This window comes from Bos taurus, chromosome 8, assembly GCF_002263795.3.
Source record: "Bos taurus isolate L1 Dominette 01449 registration number 42190680 breed Hereford chromosome 8, ARS-UCD2.0, whole genome shotgun sequence".
NCBI lineage: Eukaryota > Metazoa > Chordata > Mammalia > Artiodactyla > Bovidae > Bos > Bos taurus.
This window is the reverse complement of record NC_037335.1, coordinates 54,791,085-54,811,128: the sequence shown is the minus strand read 5'-3', so window position 1 is coordinate 54,811,128 and position 20,044 is coordinate 54,791,085.

The following is a 20,044-nucleotide window of genomic DNA, read 5'->3' as shown; positions in this document are numbered from 1 at the left end:
TGGCATCACAAGTTGATGGACATGAGTTTGAGCAAGCTCCAGGAGATGGTGAAGGACAGGGAATCCTGGTGTGCTGCAGTCCATGGGGTCGCAAAGAGTCGGACACTACGGAATGACTGAACAATAACACCTAAACCCAGAAGTTTAAGATAGGAAATGCAGTTCAAAACAATAATAACCACAGTAAAAACAATAAGCAAATACACACAAACACACAAACATACACACACCACCACCACTACCACTCCATCAAGTAATTACTTAGGGAGAAATGTGATCCAAACTTGAAAGTCACCTCAGAAGACTTTTTTTTTTTTTTCAACTTTTTAAGGCAAATGGTACTTATTTTGTTATGTACCCAGGATTTCTTAGCTTTTGCACTGTTGACATTTGCCTGGATAGTTCTTTGTTACTGAGGTGTTGCTTGTGCATTGCATGATATTTAGCAGCATCCATGGCTCTACCCACTAGCCACTAACAAACATCTGCAAAGCTCCCTTCTCCCTCCCATCTTGTGATAAACAAAAACCAAAACATCTCTGCTGCTGCTGCTGCTAAGTCACTTCAGTCGTGTCCGACTCTGTGCGACCCCATAGACGGCAGCCCACCAGGCTCCCCCGTCCCTGGGATTCTCCAGGCAAGAACGCTGGAGTGGGTTGCCATTTCCTTCTCCAATGCATGAAAGTGAAAAGTAAAAGTGAAGTCACTCAGTCGTGTCTGATCCTCAGCAACCCCATGGACTGCAGCTTTCCAGGCTCCTCCGTCCATGGGATTTTCCAGGCAAGAGTACTGGAGTGGGGTGCCATTAACATTGCCAAATGTCCCATCGTGGGCAAATCACCCAGGGTAGGAACTCCTGATCTAATCTGAGGGTATCTAAATTAGCTCTAAGAAATATAACAAGCAAGATGTTGAGATATTTTTATAAATATTCTATATCAACTATTCTATAATAGTTCACACAGTTACCTACAATTATTACTTATCATCAAATAATGACACTTTTGCCCTTAAACAAAATTCATACTTTCTGCCTATCCCAACTTTATCTCATGGAAAAATGTTATTTTTTTGACCCCTGTTCTCTGCTGTAGTTCAAATGCAGCTTTGTTTACCAACATCACATTTGGAAAAGCAGCCACCTGTAACATGCAGTCAGTTCTTCTGGTAATGTTTTCTATTTCAAAAGGTTTAGCCTGTCAAGTTTTAAAACTTCTCTTATATTGAAACTCCTCCTCATTGTTTGTGAGTTTCATTCATTATACTTGAAACTTCTGCTAAAAGAGGAACATTTACTCCTCACAATGAGTGAAAGATAAATATTTTTACTTTCAAGTGTTTGATACAATATATCATGAGAAACTGAGGCAAGGGAGTTGCAAGAGTTTCTGCAAAGCAATGAAAATTGGTGCAAGTAAACATTTCCTGAAACGTTATACAGATCTGTGGCTTTTTCTCCTCCAATAAACCCCCTCATTCCTATGCATAACTGGTTGATGCCCATTTACCAGAAGGAGTTCAAAGAAGTTATTAAGAAAAGTAAGTGTTAGTCACTCAGTCATGTCCAACTCTTTGCAACCCCATGGACTGTAACTCTCCAGGCTCCTCTATCCATGGAATTTTCCAGGCAAGAATACTAGAGTGTGTTGCCATGGCCTCCTTTAGGAGATCTTCCTGACCCAGGGATCGAATCCACATCTCTTACGTCTCTTTCATTGGCAGGTGGATTCTTTACCACTAACACCACCTGGGAACCCCTATTAAGAAAAGATTGTTAAATATAAGTATTGTCTAAAGCATGATATGGCTTCAACTTCACCTAGCCAATTATATACTAGACAACTTCTCTCAAACAATTAGTGTCTAAAATTCAACCTAGTCAAAGATGAAGAAATTGTCTGTGCCCTCCGATTGTTGCCTCTTTTCTAAATTACTTGTCTCAGTGAATTCACCCCTTATTCCTTCTCACCCAAAACAGAAGCCTCAGAACTATATAGACCCAACGTATTTCTTATATGCATCTCCATCTTTCCATCCATGAATTTAGTTCAGGTTTAGCTTCTGTAATGTTGAAAAAATAATGTTCTGTTATGGGCTGGGTTGTGTCCCCTCCAAATTCATATGTTGAAGTCATTAAACCTCAGTGCCTCGGAATGTGACTGCATTTGGAGAGAGGAGCTTTAAAGAGGTAATTAAGTTAAAATGAGATCTCTAGTAATGGCCCTAATTAATATAACTGATGTCCTTATAAAAAGAGGACATTAGGACACAAAGGGATGCCAGTGACATGTGCACAGAAGAAAAGGCCACGTGTGGACACAGAGAGAAGATGGCCATGTGCAAGCCAAGGAGAGATGCCTCTGAAGAAACCAAACCTGCCAACACCTTGATCCTGGGCTTCTAGCCTCCGGAACTGCACAAAATAAATTTCTACTGTATAAGCTCCGCCATTTGGAGACTGCAGTTGAGGCATGTATGCAATCATCCTCATCCACATCCAAGGCCAGCTTAGAGGCTAAAATACCTCTTAGCTTGGCAGGCCAACAACTCCACCATCAGACTTATGCACCTCTGCCACTCTCACAAGGTGTCAGCTCTTGGACGCCACACTCTAACTGTGCGCATGGGTCTCTGGAGATATGCAGTTCCATGACTTCATTGTTCAGCTTCTGTTTCACTTCCTGCTAGAAATACACTCTCCATGCCATTCACCATTTGGATAGCTACTTCTAAGTCCAAGTTGTGCCATTTTTTTTAAAGAAACATCCCAGTTCTTCCCCAGTAAGCAAAATCACGCTTACATTTTGCCTCATTTTACTTCAGGTATCCCGACATCAATGACACATTCTTGTACTTTGTCCTGACACAGATGTCTATCCCACTGGACAGTAAGCAGCTTAACCTCAGCAGTCATGTTTCATTCATCTCTGCAGTCTCCTGTGCTCACTTAATGTGCTGAAAATACACAGAATGAATGGAAGAATGCAAGAGTACATGAACATAGTAGAGCTTCAGGTGAGGACAGGGATAAAAATATTTTGGGTAAATATTTACAGAAAATTACTGTGAAACCAAATCAGAAGGGTCTTCACACTTGTAAAATACAAGAAAGGCTATTAATATTCATAGCCTTTATTAATATTAATAAGTGAGTTTAATTCATTGCTAGGGAAAAGGAAACAGCAAATTTACAAATGTCACCCCTTGGGCCAGATATCCTCAGGCACACTTTCATTCTTTGATCATAGTGAAATGGAAATTTCAAAACATCAGGAGAAAGTGACCACCAACCAAAGTGATTTTTATTAATCCTTCATTATAGCTCTCTAACAAAGCTGAATTTCTTTTAACATCCAAGTAAACATGAAAACTCAGGCTGATTTAACTCTCTTGACCTTGCGTGTAATGAAAAAAGGGTTTTTTGTTTGTTTGTTTTTAAGGCAGTCCAACTGGGTATAACAGGGAGGCTGTTTCAAAGTGAAGAGGATATATATATATATATATATATTTTTATTCCTATCCTGGAACATGAACAGTAACATTCTGTACAGATTACCTCCTTTGGAGCACAGGCAAAAAATATTTTTTCTTTGTAAAATGGGAATTTTCATGAAATTTTGTAAATGTGTCATGCTCTTTTCTCTTGTCTCATTATTTCCAATTTATCTTCTTGAAAGAGGCCCACACATCTTAGTGAGCTTGCTTAACACTCAGCTTGTTATTTTTATATTCTTAAGAAAAATGACAAGTGGTATTATTACATGGTAAAGTTAAAAGGCCTCCTAGGCAAACAAACCCTCTAGTTTCCTGAAGTTTCACCTCCAGCGCACACTGAAGGCACCTGCACAAGGTAGGGGGTAGTGAGTTGATACAAAACTCTGTGCCCCCACTGCCCTCATTCCTGTATTTCTCTCACTACTCAGGGAACAGTAGCAGCTGTAGAGAGGCAGTATACTCTGGGAGGGCAGATACCCACCACAATGAAGAGCTGGTTTGCAGATCCAATATAGTTCTCAAAATTACAGCAAATAAAATCTGAAGGGTCCATGTTTTAGATGTGCAAGAATTGGGCTTTACTAAGACAAAAGGAGAAGTTGTAGCTTCTCAGAATTTCCAAAGATGGTTTTTTAAATATCAATAACCAAGCTTAGAAGACTGAACAGAGTTCACATGAAAACCCTCAGAGTAAGGAGGAAGCATGCTCAATGAAACAATCTACCTTCCTCCACCCTAGATGGAAATAAATAGTCAACCAGCAGGCAGGAAACAAAACCAGATAGAGAGACTGGAATAAAGAGGTTGGTGCCTATCTTAGGAGCTCCCCACCAACTCCATTACCAAACTCTTCTTAGACACAAACAAAGATGGCAGACACTTATATATGGAATCTAAAAAAGTAATACAAATGAACTTATTTACAAAACAGGTTCACAGACTCGGAAAACAAACTTATAGTTACCAAAATGGAAAGCACCGGGAAAGAAGATAAATTGGGAGATTGGTATTGACATGTAAACACTGCTGTTTTTAAAATAGATAATAAGCACATACTGTATAGCACAGGGGACTCGGCTGGATAGTCCATAGTAACCTAAACAAGGAAAAGAACTTAAAAAAGAATAGATTATGTATAACTGAATCACTTTGCTGTACACCTGAAACTAATACCACATTGTAAATCTACAGCCCAATATAGAATGAAATAGTTTTAATAAAATGATAGTAGAGTGAGAGAGACACCCAGTGCAGGGTTGCAGGCATCACAGAGCAGTAGAGTTAGTGCTGTGCTTCCCAGAGCTTCTCGAGGAAAACTTGATGCCTCCATGAAAAATATGAATCGGGGGCTGGGGGCAGCCTAATGCACAGATCCAGTAATGACTTAGAGAAAGTCAGATCAGCTTGAAGGGGAACTCTACAAAGTCCCTCACACCCTAGAGAGCCACAGGACATTAGCTGAGAAACCCCAAACTGCCAAAATGCTGATAAGGGGCTCAGAGGACCATAAACTAGGAACATCCTGAGTTTGAACTCAAGATGCAGAGCTCATGGGCCACATATACTGAAGGCAATAGTAGGAACCAGAGTCAGAGTCCAGGCAGATCTAACCACCTCTCTTGAAAGTTATTGGGGGTCAAAGGAGCCCAAGAAGCTACTCCTTAAATGCCCCCTGAGAACAGATCATGTCTGAGAAAGGAAGCTGAAGTAAAAGGACAAATTTTCAAATTTAACAGAATAATTATATTAAAGATACAGAGTTTTATACCAAAACCATCTGAGTTTCTTTGCAAAGGACAGATAGTTTCCCAATAACAATGTGCGTGTTGACCTGAGAGCAAATAAAGACTAGTAAAGAGAATTGCCTTTTGTACACTTAGGTTGGTGCTACAAATCTAATTAACTGTGTATAAAACTGTACATATGCAGGCAGCAAGAGTATGCTGTTTTGGTCTGAGCAAGTTTCACTAGGCATGTCCCAGTAGGTGGTCCTCTAGTGCTGATGTGTCCTGGTTAAGAGTCAATGCGAGAAAACCTAACATGCAGTCACTGAACTTCTTGCCCCTAGGATCTCACTTCCTACCTCAACATAGACTTCAATTTTGCTTCTACTATCCCTCTGCTCCTATGAAGACCTACAAGACCTTTTAGAACTAACACCCAAAAAAGATGTCCTTTTCATTATAGGGGACTGGAATGCAAAAGTAAGAAGTCAAGAAACACCTGGAGTAACAGGCAAATTTGGCCTTGGAATACAGAATGAAGCAGGGCAAAGACTAATAGACTTTTGCCAAGAAAATGCACTGGTCATAGCAAACACCCTCTTCCAACAACACAAGAGAAGACTCTACACATGGACATCACCAGATGGTCAACACCGGAATCAGACTGATTATATTCTTTGCAGCCAAAGATGGAGAAGCTCTATACGGTCAGCAAAAACAAGACCGGGAGCTGACTGTTGCTGAGACCATGAACTCCTTATTGCCAAATTCAGACTTAAATTGAAGAAAGTAGGGAAAACCACTAGACCATTCAGGTATGACCTAAATCAAATCCCTTATGATTATACAGTGGAAGTGAGAAATAGATTTAAGGACCTAGATCTGATAGATAGAGTGCCTGATGAACTATGGAATGAGGTTCGTGACATTGTACAGGAGACAGGGATCAAGACCATCCCCATGGAAAAGAAATGCAAAAAAGCAAAATGGCTGTCTAGGGAGGCCTTACAAATAGCTGTGAAAAGAAGAGAAGCAAAAAGCAAAGGAGAAAAGGAAAGATATAAACATCTGAATGCAGAGTTCCAAAGAATAGCAAGAAGAGATAAGAAAGCCTTCTTCAGCAATCAATGCCAAGAAATAGAGGAAAACAACAGAATGGGAAAGACTAGAGATGTCTTCAAGAAAATCAGAGATACCAAAGGAACATTTCATGCAAAGATGGGCTCAATAAAGGACAGAAATGGTATGGACCTAACAGAAGCAGAAGATATTAAGAAGAGATGGCAAGAATACATAGAAGAACTGTACAAAAAAGATCTTCACGACCCAGATAATCATGATGATGTGATCACTGACCTAGAGCCAGACATCCTGGAATGTGAAGTCAAGTGGGCCTTAGAAAGCATCACTACGAACAAAGCTAGTGGAGGTGATGGAATTCCAGTTGAGCTATTCCAAATCCTGAAAGATAATGCTATGAAAGTGCTGCACTCAATATGCCAGCAAATTTGGAAAACTCAGCAGTGGCCACAGGACTGGAAAAGGTCAGTTTTCATTCCAATTCCAAAGAAAGGCAATGCCAAAGAATGCTCAAACTACCACACAATTGCACTCATCTCACATGCTGGTAAAGAAATGCTCAAAATTCTCCAAGCCAGGCTTCAGCAATATGTGAACTGTGAAATTCCTGATGTTCAAGCTGGTTTTAGAAAAGGCAGAGGAACCAGAGATCAAATTGCCAACATCCGCTGGATCATGGAAAAAGCAAGAGAGTTCCAAAAAAACATCTATTTCTGCTTTATTGACTATGCCAAAGCCTTTGACTGTGTGGATCACAATAAACTGTGGAAAATTCTGAAAGAGATGGGAATACCAGACCACCTGATCTGCCTCTTGAGAAATTTGTATGTAGGTCAGGAAGCAACAGTTAGAATTGGACATGGAACAACAGACTGGTTCCAAATAGGAAAAGGAGTATGTCAAGGCTGTATATTGTCACCCTGTTTATTTAACTTATATGCAGAGTACATCATGACAAACGCTGGACTGGAAGAAACACAAGCTGGAATCAAGATTGCCGGGAGAAATATCAATAACCTCAGATATGCAGATGACACCACCCTTATGGCAGAAAGTGAAGAGGAACTCAAAAGCCTCTTGATGAAAGTGAAAGTGGAGAGTGAAAAAGTTGGCTTAAATCTCAACATTCAGAAAACGAAGATCATGGCATCTGGTCCCATCACTTCATGGGAAATAGATGGGGAAACAGTGGAAACAGTGTCAGACTTTATTTTTCTGGGCTCCAAAATCACTACATATGGTGACTGCAGCCATGAAATTAAAAGACGCTTACTCCTTGGAAAGTTATGACCAACCTAGATAGCATATTAAAAAGCAGAGACATTACTTTGCCAAGAAGGGTTTGTCTAGTCAAGGCTATGGTTTTTCCTGTGGTCATGTATGGATGTGAGAGTTGGACTGTGAAGAAAGCTGAGCGCCGAAGAATGGATGCTCTTGAACTGTGGTGTTGGAGAAGACTCTTGAGAGTCCCTTGGACTGCAAGGAGATCCAACCAGTCCATTCTGAAGGAGATCAGCCCTGGGATTTCTTTGGAAGGAATGATGCTAAAGCTGAAACTCCAGTACTTTGGCCACCTCATGCGAAGAATTGACTCATTGGAAAAGACTCTGATGCTGGGAGGGATTGGGGGCAAGAGGAGAAGGGGACGACAGAGGATGAGATAGCTGGATAACACTGCTGACTCGATGGACGTCTCAGTGAACTCCAGGAATTGGTGATGGACAGGGAGGCCTGGTGTGCTATGATTCATGGGGTTGCAAAGAGTCGGATATGTCTGAGCAACTTATCAGATCTGATCTGATCCCTCTGTATCAGTTCAATTCAGTTCAGTCGCTCAGTCATGTCCGATTCTTTGAGACCCCATGAATCGCAGCATGCCAGGCCTCCCTGTCCATCACCAACTTCCGGAGTTCACTCAGATTCACATCCATCGAGTCAGTGATGCCATCCAGCCATCTCATCCTCTGTCGTCCCCTTCTCCTCCTGCTCCCAATCCCTCCCAGCATCAGAGTCTTTTCCAATGAGTCAACTCTTCACATGAGGTGGCCAAAGTACTGGAGTTTCAGCTTTAGCATCATTGTTTCCAAAGAAATCCCAAGGCTGATCTCGTTCAGAATGGACTGGTTGGATCTCCTTGCAGTCCAAGGGACTCTAGAGAGTCTTCTCCAACACCACAGTTCAAAAGCATCCATTCTTCGGTGCTCAGCCTTCTTCACAGTCCAACTCTCACATCCATACATGACCACAGGAAAAACCATAGCCTTGACTAAACAGACCTTTGTTGGCCCAGCTACTATTAGGGCTGAAAGTAGTCTGGTAACCTAACCAAATGTAAATACTGTGCTCAGTGCTTGAATGCTGAGATGGATAGGAAAACAACTCATCCTCAAGAACCTCAAAATTTTCTAGAGCCAAGAGTGGTTAGGATATGAAGCAACCAGAACCCTCATTCACCGTTTTCAGTAGCAGAAGTAGCAATGAGTCCAGATATCTGTTTGACAGTATTGATCCAGGATGAACTTATCCATAACCTGTGGTCCAGCAAGTCTAGTCCTGGGTATATACCCAACAGAAATATGTATGTGTGTCCTTTGAAAGATCCATACAAGAATGTCCAAAGCAGTATTGCTTGTGGGAGCCATAAACAGCCTACACATCCATCAAGAATCATACTGGGAAAATAGACAACAATGCAGGTGAATAACTTAAAATGAAATATGGTAATTTTGGGTGGATCTTATAATGTTGAGTGTAGGATGCCAAATTAAAAGAGGATCTGTAGTACAATTCCATTTATAGAAAGCACAAGCATACAAAATGAATCAAGAAGACAGGAGAGTGGCTACCCCTGAGGAGGAGCTGGAAGGAAGCAAGAGAGAGGTTTCTGGGTTGTTATTTCTTTTTCATAAGGTGTTACATAGGTGTGTGTCCAGTCTGTGAAAATGTATAACATGCATACGTTTATGTTTATATAATATTTTATATTATATATTTCACTATTATGTTAACACCTATCATATTCCAGCAAAAAGTTTATAAAAATTAAATTTCCAAAATCCCAGTATAAAGTAGTAGAGGATTCCAGAACTATTTCCATGATTTATTAATGCAGAAACCAAGTTTGCTTTTTTCCTGAGATTCTCCCAGTTTCCAACTAAAACTGTCAAAGTTTTCTACAGCCAGTTGCATGAATATACAAAGGTTCTTGGAAGCAAAAATAAGTAGAAAATGTCAGAATACTCATACTTCCTGCCATCCCCAGTTACTGACTTAAAAAAAAAAAACCTGAGAACCCCAAACTGAAATTCCCCCTTTCCATCTTCAGTGCTCTAAAATCACAGTCTTAAAAAGCATCATTTCAAAGAGAGACAGGTGCCCCAGCAGGTGCCATTTCTAATTCCTCAGGCTACTGTCTGCACTAAGTGTGAGGGATAAAAGCAGTGATGAGAGCATTCTTTCCCCAATTTCATATTCATGGAATTTGTTGTTACTTAACTTTTCACAAATCATTAAGCTGAAGTACCTCTCCATTTTCCCCCCAAATAGTGTCATTTGACCTGGTATCCAGCTTAATACAGCCTTTGCTTTTGAATAGATTTCCTCACAAGTGGCAATCTCTAATAAGGTCATGTCGGGAGGCAACCCTCTGCCTGCTACCTAGTACCTGGTAAAGTGATGAGGGTAATTTCAAATGGCATTCAATCAAAAAAATCTGAAAGTTTTATTATTGAGGTTGGGGACTTTCTCATGTTCAGATGAGGCTCACTGCAGCTTGACTTTGACATTTTCAACTAAGACTTCCAAGGATGAAATTTTTTAAACTGTGCACGTATTCAGTGGTCCACATTGCCTTACAGATCAAATAGTTGTGTGTGTTTTTAGAATACTGAATGCAAATTTCTTTTCTTCTTCCAAAGAAATACAGTTGATCACTTGCCACATAGTTATCAAGGTTGAAACTCTAAATATATGAGGTAAGTTCAATATTAAACAATGAACATCAAAACTTGAGTGTTATTGGGGGAAAAATACTACCTCTGGATTGCTGTTAAAAACATGCACCCAAATTTAATTACTGCATACACTGTTATTTCAGAATAGAGCTGCTTGTGTGAGAAATTAGGCCTAGAAAGAATTTGGGAGGCTGGAATGAAGTTGCTTGCATTTTCCAATCTTTTGGCAGTTAAAAGGATAGGGTCTTGACTTAAAAGGAATATATGCTGAAATTCAGTTCAGTTCAGTCGCTCAGTCATGTCCAGCTCTTTGTGACTCCATGAACTGCAGCATACCAGGCCTCCCTGTCCATCACCAACTCCTGGAGCTTGCTCAAACTCATGTCCATCAAGTCGGTGATGCCATTCAACCATCTCATCCTCTGTCGTCCCCTTCTCCTCCTGCCTTCAATCTTTCCCAGCATCAGGGTCTTTTCCAATGAGTCAGTTCTTCACATCAGGTGGCCAAAGTATTGGAGTTTCAGCTTCAGCATCAGTCCTTCTAATGAATATTCAGAACTGATTTTCTTTAGGATGGACTGGTTGGATCTCCTTGCAGTCCAAGGCAATCTCAAGAGTCTTCTCCAACACCACAGTTCAAAAGCATCACTTCTTCAGTGCTCAGCTTTCTTTTTGATCCAACTCCTACATCCATACAAGACTACTGGAAAAACCATAACTTTAACTAGATGGACCTATGCTGAAATTCGGTAGTATTACTATGAAGAAAACCAGTGGAAGTGATGGCATTCCAGTTGAGCTATTTTAATCCTAAAATATGATGCCATTAATGTGCTGCACTCAATATGCCAGCAAATTTGGAAAGCTCAGCAGTGGCCACAGGACTGGAAAAGGTCAGTTTTCATTCCAGTCCAAAGAAGGGCAATGCCAAAGAATGTTTAAGCTACTATGCAATTGTATTTATTTCACATGCTGTCAAGGTAATGTTCAAAATCGTTCAAGCTAGGCTTTAGCCTGAACTGAGGACTTTCAGATGTACAAGCTGTATTTAGAAAAGGCAGAGGAACCAGAGATCAAATTACCAACATCCACTGGATCACAGAAAAAGCAAGGGAATTACAGAAAAACACCTACTTTGGCTTCATTGACTATGCTAAAGCCTTTCACTGTTTTGATCATAACAAACTGTGAAAAATTCTTAAAGAGATGGGAATACCAGACCATCTTACCTTCTGAGAAACCTGTATGCAGGATAAGAAGCAACAGTCAGAACGGGACATGGAACAATAGACTGGTTCCAAATTGGGAAAGGAGTATGGCAAGGCTGTATATTGTCACCCTGCTTATTTAACTTATATGCAGAGTACATCATGCGAAATCCCGGGCTGGATGAAGCACAAACTAGAATCAAGATTGCTGGGAGAAATATCAACAACCTCAAATATGCAGATGATACCACTCTAATGACAGAAAGTGAAGAGGAACTAAAGAGCCTCTTGATTAGGGTTCTGAAAGAGGAAAGTGAAAAAAATTGCCTTAAAACTCAACATTCAAAAATCTAAGATTATGGCATCTGGCCCCATCACTTTAAGCCAAGTAGAGGAGGGGGAAAGTGGAAACAGTGGCAGATTTTATTTTCTTGGGTTCCAAAATCACTGTGGACAGTGAATGCAGCCATGAAATTAAAAGACACTTGCTCTTTGGAAAGAAAGCTATGACCAACCTAGACAGCATATTAAAAAGCAGAGACATCACTTTGCTGACAAAGGTCCATCTAGTCAAAGTTAGGGTTTTTGCAGTAGTCATGTACTGATGGGAGAGTTGGACCATAAATAAGACTGAGTTGCAAAGAATTAATGATTTTGAACTGTGGTGCTGGAGAAGACTCTTAAGAGTCCCTCAGACTGCAAGGAGATCAAACCAGTCAATTCTAAAGGAAATCAATCCTGAATATTCATTGGAAGGACTGACGCTGAAGCTCCAAAACTTTGGTCACCTGATGCATAGAGTCGATTCATTAGAAAGACTCTGATGGTAGGAAAGATTGAAGGCAGAAGGAGAAGGGGATGGAAGAGAATGAGATGGTTGGATGGCATCACCAACTCAATGGACATGAGTTTGAGCAAACTCCAGGAGACAGTAAAGGACAGGGAAGCCTGGTTGTAGTTTATGAGTCTCAAATAGTTGGACATGACTTAGTGACTGAACTACAGCAAAGCACTGAAATAAATAAGCCATAATGCCTTGGTTGAGTTTGGGAAGATGATGATGGATAGTTGCCTCTTCTGAGTATAAAAATGTTATCACTTATCAAGAAATCAATGAATAATCTAGGCAAACCACCTCTGCAGTCCTTTCCCTGCAAATGAAATTTAGGAAGCAGGTGGACATCGGAACAAAGAAGCTCTAATATCAAGGTCAAATAGGTTCTAGAGAGCTCTTCCCTCCATTTGCCCTGCCCACCTTGTTCCTTTTCACACAAAAGAATGACACTTTTCATTGATCCAAGAATATTCAGTTTTGAGGGTGTTATTTATCCCTGAATTTTGAGTATATGCTGTTCTGGAATGCCCGATTTCCTCTTCTTCCTAATCTAGCTTTGCTTTTCCCATGAAACCCAAAATCATATCACGAATAAAAGATGGTGAGAGCAGAAGAGGAAAGGGTAAAGGAAAAAGGATGTAGGGAGAAGTGATCAACACTGAGAGATTCCAGCCTGGAAACTTTTGTCTTGGGAAAACTTTTCCATATGTTCAAGAATAAAATTATACTCATTTATTTATCTAGGTCTTATTTTAAAGAAAAGTGAGTGTCTATCCTCCAACAACTGGAATGAGCCAGCTCATTTTCCAGCTGCATTTTTTTAATTAAAAATTATTATTAGAATCACTTGATTTAGTATTCATAACCAACATCACAAAAAGGCTCAGATTTGAACAGTTAATGGAAATAATTAGAGAACAACTTCAGATTTCTTTTAATTGCTTGCATCCTATTAATCAAGCAGCAATATTGTGAAATATTGGTGTCTACCACTACTGTTTGTTTAAAAACCCATGTCACCATTTTGTTTTATTGTTTATGCGGAACATTTTGACTTTCAGAGAGAAGAGATTTTCACAAATGCCAGCAAAAATGCTTTGTGAGGCAAGATTATTTGGAGCTGAAAGACTAAAAGTGTGGCTTAGAGAGACAGTTAAGTATGCCTTAAAGAAACTAAAATAAGTATTCCATCACCCCAAGCATGGCAACAGTCTCTGGATGATATCTCTCAAAAAGGTGGATTTTAAAATAATTAAGCCTGCATGTGTAATGGAAACCAAGTTCTCAGACATGTGGCATCCAGGGTTTTGTTAGAGCGGTGGCCTTGTAATGAACAGATGTCATGTGGTTTTCACAGTTTCATACAGAAAGAAAGACTATGATGCCTCTTAAGAGGAGTTCATCAGCCATTAATCCCTGACTACATATGCCCCCCTCCTTTTCAAGCACCCACCATAATATTCAAACACATTGCATAGCAAGTTTCACAATATAGATCACTTCTTTCCAAAGCACAAATGCATGCTAACAAATATCCATTTGTAGCTTCACATATTTCTACATAATGTTTTCTTCAGTATAAAGATGTGGAATTTCAGAGCACCTAGGAATTTCTTTCCATATTCTTATGTAAAGCCAAGAAGTAAATATTATGACCAACATGATGAAATCTTGAGGTCAACTGACTGTTTCTACATCTCATAGCAAAACCAAGACAGAACTAAATTTGACTCAAGTCCCAGTTTTCTTCTGCAAACTCTTGTGCTACCCACGGGGGCCCACAATACAAGCTTAGATTATGTAAGTGATGGGTTACATTTCTCTTATTTATTGACCAGTGATTCCCTCACCACCCTTTACCCATTCTCATGCCTACAATAAGTGATAACTGACAGTATCATCTCCCCATTGTGTACCAAGTTTTTTTTTTTTCATATTTTATCCCACTGAATCTTCAAAACAAGTCTGTAAGATAGTAACTTTGTTCTCCATCTTATGGGTGAACTAAAGCTATAGCATAAAATGATTTAATATGATAAAAAAAATTATTGGGCAAGAATTCAAATATTGATTTCTGTAATTTGAAAGCCTGTGCTCCTTCATCAGTGGAAAAGGCAATGGCACCCCACTCCAGTACTCTTGCCTGGAAAATCCCATGGACTGAGGAGTCTGGTAGGCTGCAGTCCATGGGGTCACTGGGAGTCAGACACAACTGAACAACTTCACTTTCACTTTTCACTTTCATGCATTGGAGAAGGAAATGGCAACCCACTCCAGTGTTCTTGCTTGGAGAATCCCAGGGACGGGGGAGCCTGGTGGGCTGCCGTCTATGGGGTCGCACAGAGTCGGACATGACTGGAGTGAATTAGCAGCAGCAGCAGCAGCTCCTTCATAAGGCTACAGAAAGAGGTTGAATATCTTCCCTTTTCCAAAGAAGTGTTTGTAACACTTTCAGAATAATTCATGGTAGATATCAAGCTATATGGAAATTTCCTAGCAAGTGGCTCTACAGTTGCTTTTAGGGCTTCAAGCTGAGGACACATTCATTCTCATTGTAGAGAAAAGGTCTCAGTTGACTGATGTTAGGGCATCCCTGGCAGCTCAGCTAGTAAAGAATCTGCCTGCAATGCAGGAGACCCTGGTTCGATTCCTGGGTTGGGAAGATCCTCTGGAGAAGGGGTAATCTACTCACTCCAGTATTTTGGGGCTTTCCTGGTGGCTCATATGGTAAAGAATCTGCCTGCAATGTGGGAGTCCTGGATTGGGACTGGGTTGGGAAGATCCCCTGGAGGAGGGCATGACAACCCACTGCAGTACTCTTGCATGAAGAATCCCCATGGACAGAGGAGCCTGATGAGCTACAGGCCATGGGGTCACAAAGAGTTGGGCATGACTGAGCAACTAAGCACACACAGAGACTGGTGTTAGGGATTTGAATATGTTAAATGTAGAACTTGTATTTTTCCTCTTCTAAATATTCTAACCTATCTCTAAGAGGATTAATATATAGTATATATTTCAATATATAGCATCAACTTTGTTATTCTGTTACATACTTTTCCGGTTATCTGCCTACTGTCTATTCTCCTCTTCCTTCTTCCAAACAGAACCCAGTTTTGTTCAGCTACCATGTCTCCTTCATGCTATCTCAGAAGGATAAATGCACTCATCCCACCTAAGGGGTGACTGCAAATGGTCTAAGAATTATTCTACCCTTTACTAATGACTGGTTAAGGAATGTTCTTGAAACATAAGTAAGGCCATTGAGACTGACCTTTTAAGAGAAATATTTTAAATTTTATGGAGAAAGACAGGAAAATGAGGAAGGCATCAATAGACCCCTGTTGTATACTTCATCAGGGCATTGACAGACATTGGATATGTTCAATATTTTTATATAATTATAATTACATGTTGGGAGAAGCAGGGGGTTGGGGGTGCTTGGATTACTTATCTCAGAGAAAGGGAGCTTTGATTATTTATCAGTTAGAGTTAATCACTCTCTAAATTCTTTTCTTCCAAAGACAGTTCCTTTGGAGTCAAGACAGTATGAGGAGATCTCTTAAGAAAAATCACTTGGGTTTGCCAATATTGTAGAGATCAAAAAAATATAGTAAGATTGAAACATACTGTGAAATCAAGTTTCAAGTGCCATTTACTCATTGTGGAGCCTGAGTAGATTACTTTTTCTGACCCTGGTGGCTCAGATGATAAAGAATCTGCCCATGTTCAATCTCTGGGTTGGGAAGATCCCCTGGAGAAGGGAATGGCAACCCACTCCAGTATTCTTTCCTGGAGAATTCCATGGACAGAGGAGTCTGGTGGGCTACAGTCCATGGGGCCAAAAAGAGTCAGATATGACTGAGTGACTTTCACTTACACTTTTAAATTTTTGCACATGGTTAACCGTCTTCTCTTCAAATTCAGTTTCATCCTCATCCTATTTGTACATCATTTTCCTTGTGCTTATGATATCTTTAATCAAACGTGTTATCTAGTCCAGGACTTCCATAGCTCCCACCCACTGGCTGGCCCTGAGCCTGGGAAGTAAGACACAGCAATAAACAACACTGCAAACAACACTCATGTTCTGCTCTAGTTTACAAAATCCATCACCATACATTTTCAAGTTAGTCATCATAACAGTCCCACAAGACTAGTAGTATCAACACTCACTTTTCAGATGATGAAAATGAGACTCAGGATGTTAAGAAGTTTTATCAAAACCACTAAGCTAGGAAAAGCAGATCAGGATAAAAGTCTAGTATGCTTGACAAAAATTCTGTCTTCTTCATGGGAGCTTGGAAGTCAAGACAACCATTGTGGAAGCAGGTTTGTGGCAAACACTCACTGGTGCCATGTCTAGATTTGCTACAGTTGATTAGTGCAGGAATTCCCCTTGCTTTTGTGAGAGTTAGCTAACAAACTTGTCCTGGGGACTGGCCTCTGGCAAAATAAACTGCCTTTCATCAGAACATACCTGTGAGGTTATGTTTTCTTCCCCAGAGGCAACCAACAGCCATAAAGGATGAATTCTAAGATTCCAATTTTCATCCCCATGCCTGAAGATGGGACTGCTCTGTGGTGTTACTTATATTCCAGAGCTCCCTGTGCAATCAGACTGAGGCTACACTTGAAGTGAACTCACATCTTTGCCAGGCTTCTTTCCCCAGCTACCCTGCTTGGCTCATTCCCTTACAGATTTCCCCTGAGAGCATGCCTTCATAAAACAGTTGCCCAAGCAACTTCATCTCAGGATATGCTCAAGAGAACTCAATCTCAGGCAAGAATGGGCTCTATCTTTACATTACCTGGGACTATATCCTGGTTCCAAAACTTATTAACTGGGTCACCTTGGGAAAATTATGTAACTGTTGTAAGCTTCAGTTTCCCCATTTGACTTACAAAGATAACAGTAGGATCTACCTCTTAGGATGACTGACAGTCTAAACTATAGAAATAAATGAAAAAAAAGCTTCTCTCCATGCCTGGGAAATAGTAAGCACTTAATAAATGTCTATCAGTATATATCATTATGATTATCAACATCCCCAATCCATGTTAGTCCTTTGGAGATGCAACTTCCTTAGCCCTCCTGAACAGGGATGCTAGCTGTAGGAAAAAATATGCAAAAGAATAGCAGATGCAGTGATGGCAGCCAGGGGATTACAACAAAATGGGGATAAACAGAATGATATACTTCAAGAAACATCTAGACGTCCTGATTCTGCTCATCCAAATCAATTTAGTAGACATTTATGGAGTGCCATGTGCCAGGAACTATGGTAGTTTCTAGACATCCAAGAAGGGAACCCACTTCTGTCTTGACAAGCTGACACTACAGGAAGGGGAAGGGTTTTCATTTTGTGATGTACTAGCAATCCCCTCAAGCACTGCATACATAAATGTATAAATGTTGGCTATTAAGTCATAATGCATTTGAAAGTCTCAGATAATTGCCCAGGAGGTGAAAATAGCAGACTTGGGGATAAATCTAGTTGTAATATAATTGTTAGTTATATAAGCTTTTAATGGATTATATTTTTAAGTACTATTACTTGTAAACTTTGGCTTTTAGCGAATTAGGTATCATTTGAACACACTGGCTGAGGCCTAATAAGAATCAGAATTGTATTTTGCTTGTTATGTAAGTAAATATCTTGTTACATGCCTGTTTAATGCTTGCAAAAACCATTCCAAACAATCTCTTTAGAATAAGAGTCTAATTACACATTTATCATTAAAATTACAGTGAGCTAATTGCCTTGGAGATATCTTTATCTCTCTTGCAGCTTGCTTAATCCTAATGCATGTTTTCAATAATCATTTGTTACTTAATTAACTAATTAACAAACAATACCTGTCCTATGGAAAATCCTAAATTAAACACTTGAGGCTCTTTAATTGAATGCTCAGTAACCCAATATAGTCCTTAATATTAGAACTTTTAAATATTGCAAAGATTCTATTGAATCATAGTAGTTTGCTTCTGTTATCTTTGGGGCTTAATTGGTAGAAAAGGGGCAGTTGATAATACACAAGGGGTAGTCAGCACAGCAAGGCTCTGATGAAGTAGAAAATATCCGTGAATAACTGCTGAACAACAGCCAAAGTTGTCCAGTCACACCAACCTGTAACAAAGGCAGACCATTCATTTAGATACAAATGTCCTTGCCCCATGAAATTAAGAAGCAGAGTTTGGAAGGTAAGCACATACAAGTCCCAAAGTTAACAGTTTCTGATGCAAAGCAGACACATCTGGTATCTTGCCCCCTCTTGCTGCTTCTTCTCTAGATATAGTGTTTCTGACAAACCTAGTAAGTGAGTGAAGTCGCTCAGTCATGTCCGATTCTTCGCGACCCCATGGACTGTAGCCTATCAGGCTCCTCTGTCCATGGGATTTTCCAGGCAAGGGTGGTGGAGTGGATTGCCATTTTCTTCTCCAGGGGATCTTCCCGACCCAGGAATCGAACCTGGGTCTCCCGCATTGCAGGCAGACGCTTTACCGTCTGAGCCACCAGGGAAGCCCTACAGACAAACCTAGACAGCGTATTAAAAAGCAAAGACATCACCTTATCAACACAAGTCCATATAGTCAAAGTTATGGTCTTTCCAGTGGTCATGTATGTATGTGAGAGTTGGACCATAAAGAAGGCTGAGGACCAAAGAACTGATGCTTTCAAGTTGTAGTGCTGGAGAAGACTCTCGGGAGTCCTGTGGACAGCAAGGAGATCAAATCAGTCAATTCTAAAAGAAACCAACCTTGAATATTCACTGGAAGGACTGATGCTGAATCTCTGATACTTTGGCCACCTGATGCAGACTCAACTCATTGGAAAAGACCCTGATTTTGGGAAAGATTGAAGGCAAAAGGAGAGGAGGGTACTGAGGATGAGATGGTTGGATAGCATCATAGTTTCAGTAGACATGAACTTGGGCAAACTCCGGGAGATAGAGAGGAACAGGGAAGCCTGGTGTGCTGCAGTCCATGGGGTCACAAGGAGTCAGACATGACTTAGTGACTAAACAACAATATAGTGTTTATAGGTGGCCTCAAGAGTATTCCTTTGGACTATATTTGCTTACATGGTTTTCTAAGTCTCCAGTCTAGCCCTTCCTTATTTAACATTGGAAACACTGCTAGAGGGATTTCCCTGGAAGTCCAGTGGTTAAGACTTCACCTTCTAATGCAGAGGGTATGGGTTCAAACCCTGGTCAGGCAGCTAAGATCCCACATGCCTCATGGTCAAAACAAGAAAACATAAAACAGAAGCAATTATAACAAATTCAATAAAGATTTTTTTAAAGGTTTACATAAAAAAACTTAATAAAAAGAAAATACTAGAAATCACTTTCTAAGACACAAATCTAATTATTAACCCATGAATGGTTTCCCACCACTTTCTAAGGATTGCTTTCTAGCATCTGTGATGTTAGCAGCTTTCTGAATCCTCATCCCTGGTTTCTTATTGATTTCCTGATCTCTCCAGCCACCGCTTCCTGTACATTGCTATGCTGTGCTTAGTCGCTCAGTTGTGTCCAACTCTTTGAGACCCCATGGAATTTAGCACCCGCCCCCGCCCCCGCCAAGCTCCTCTGTCCATAGGGATTCTCCAAGAAAGAATACTGGAGTGAGTTGCCATCCCCTCCTCCAGGGGATCTTCCCAATCCAGGGATCGAACCCAGGTCTTCTGCACTGAAGGTGGATTCTTTACTGACTGAGCCACTAGGGAAACCCAAGAATACTGG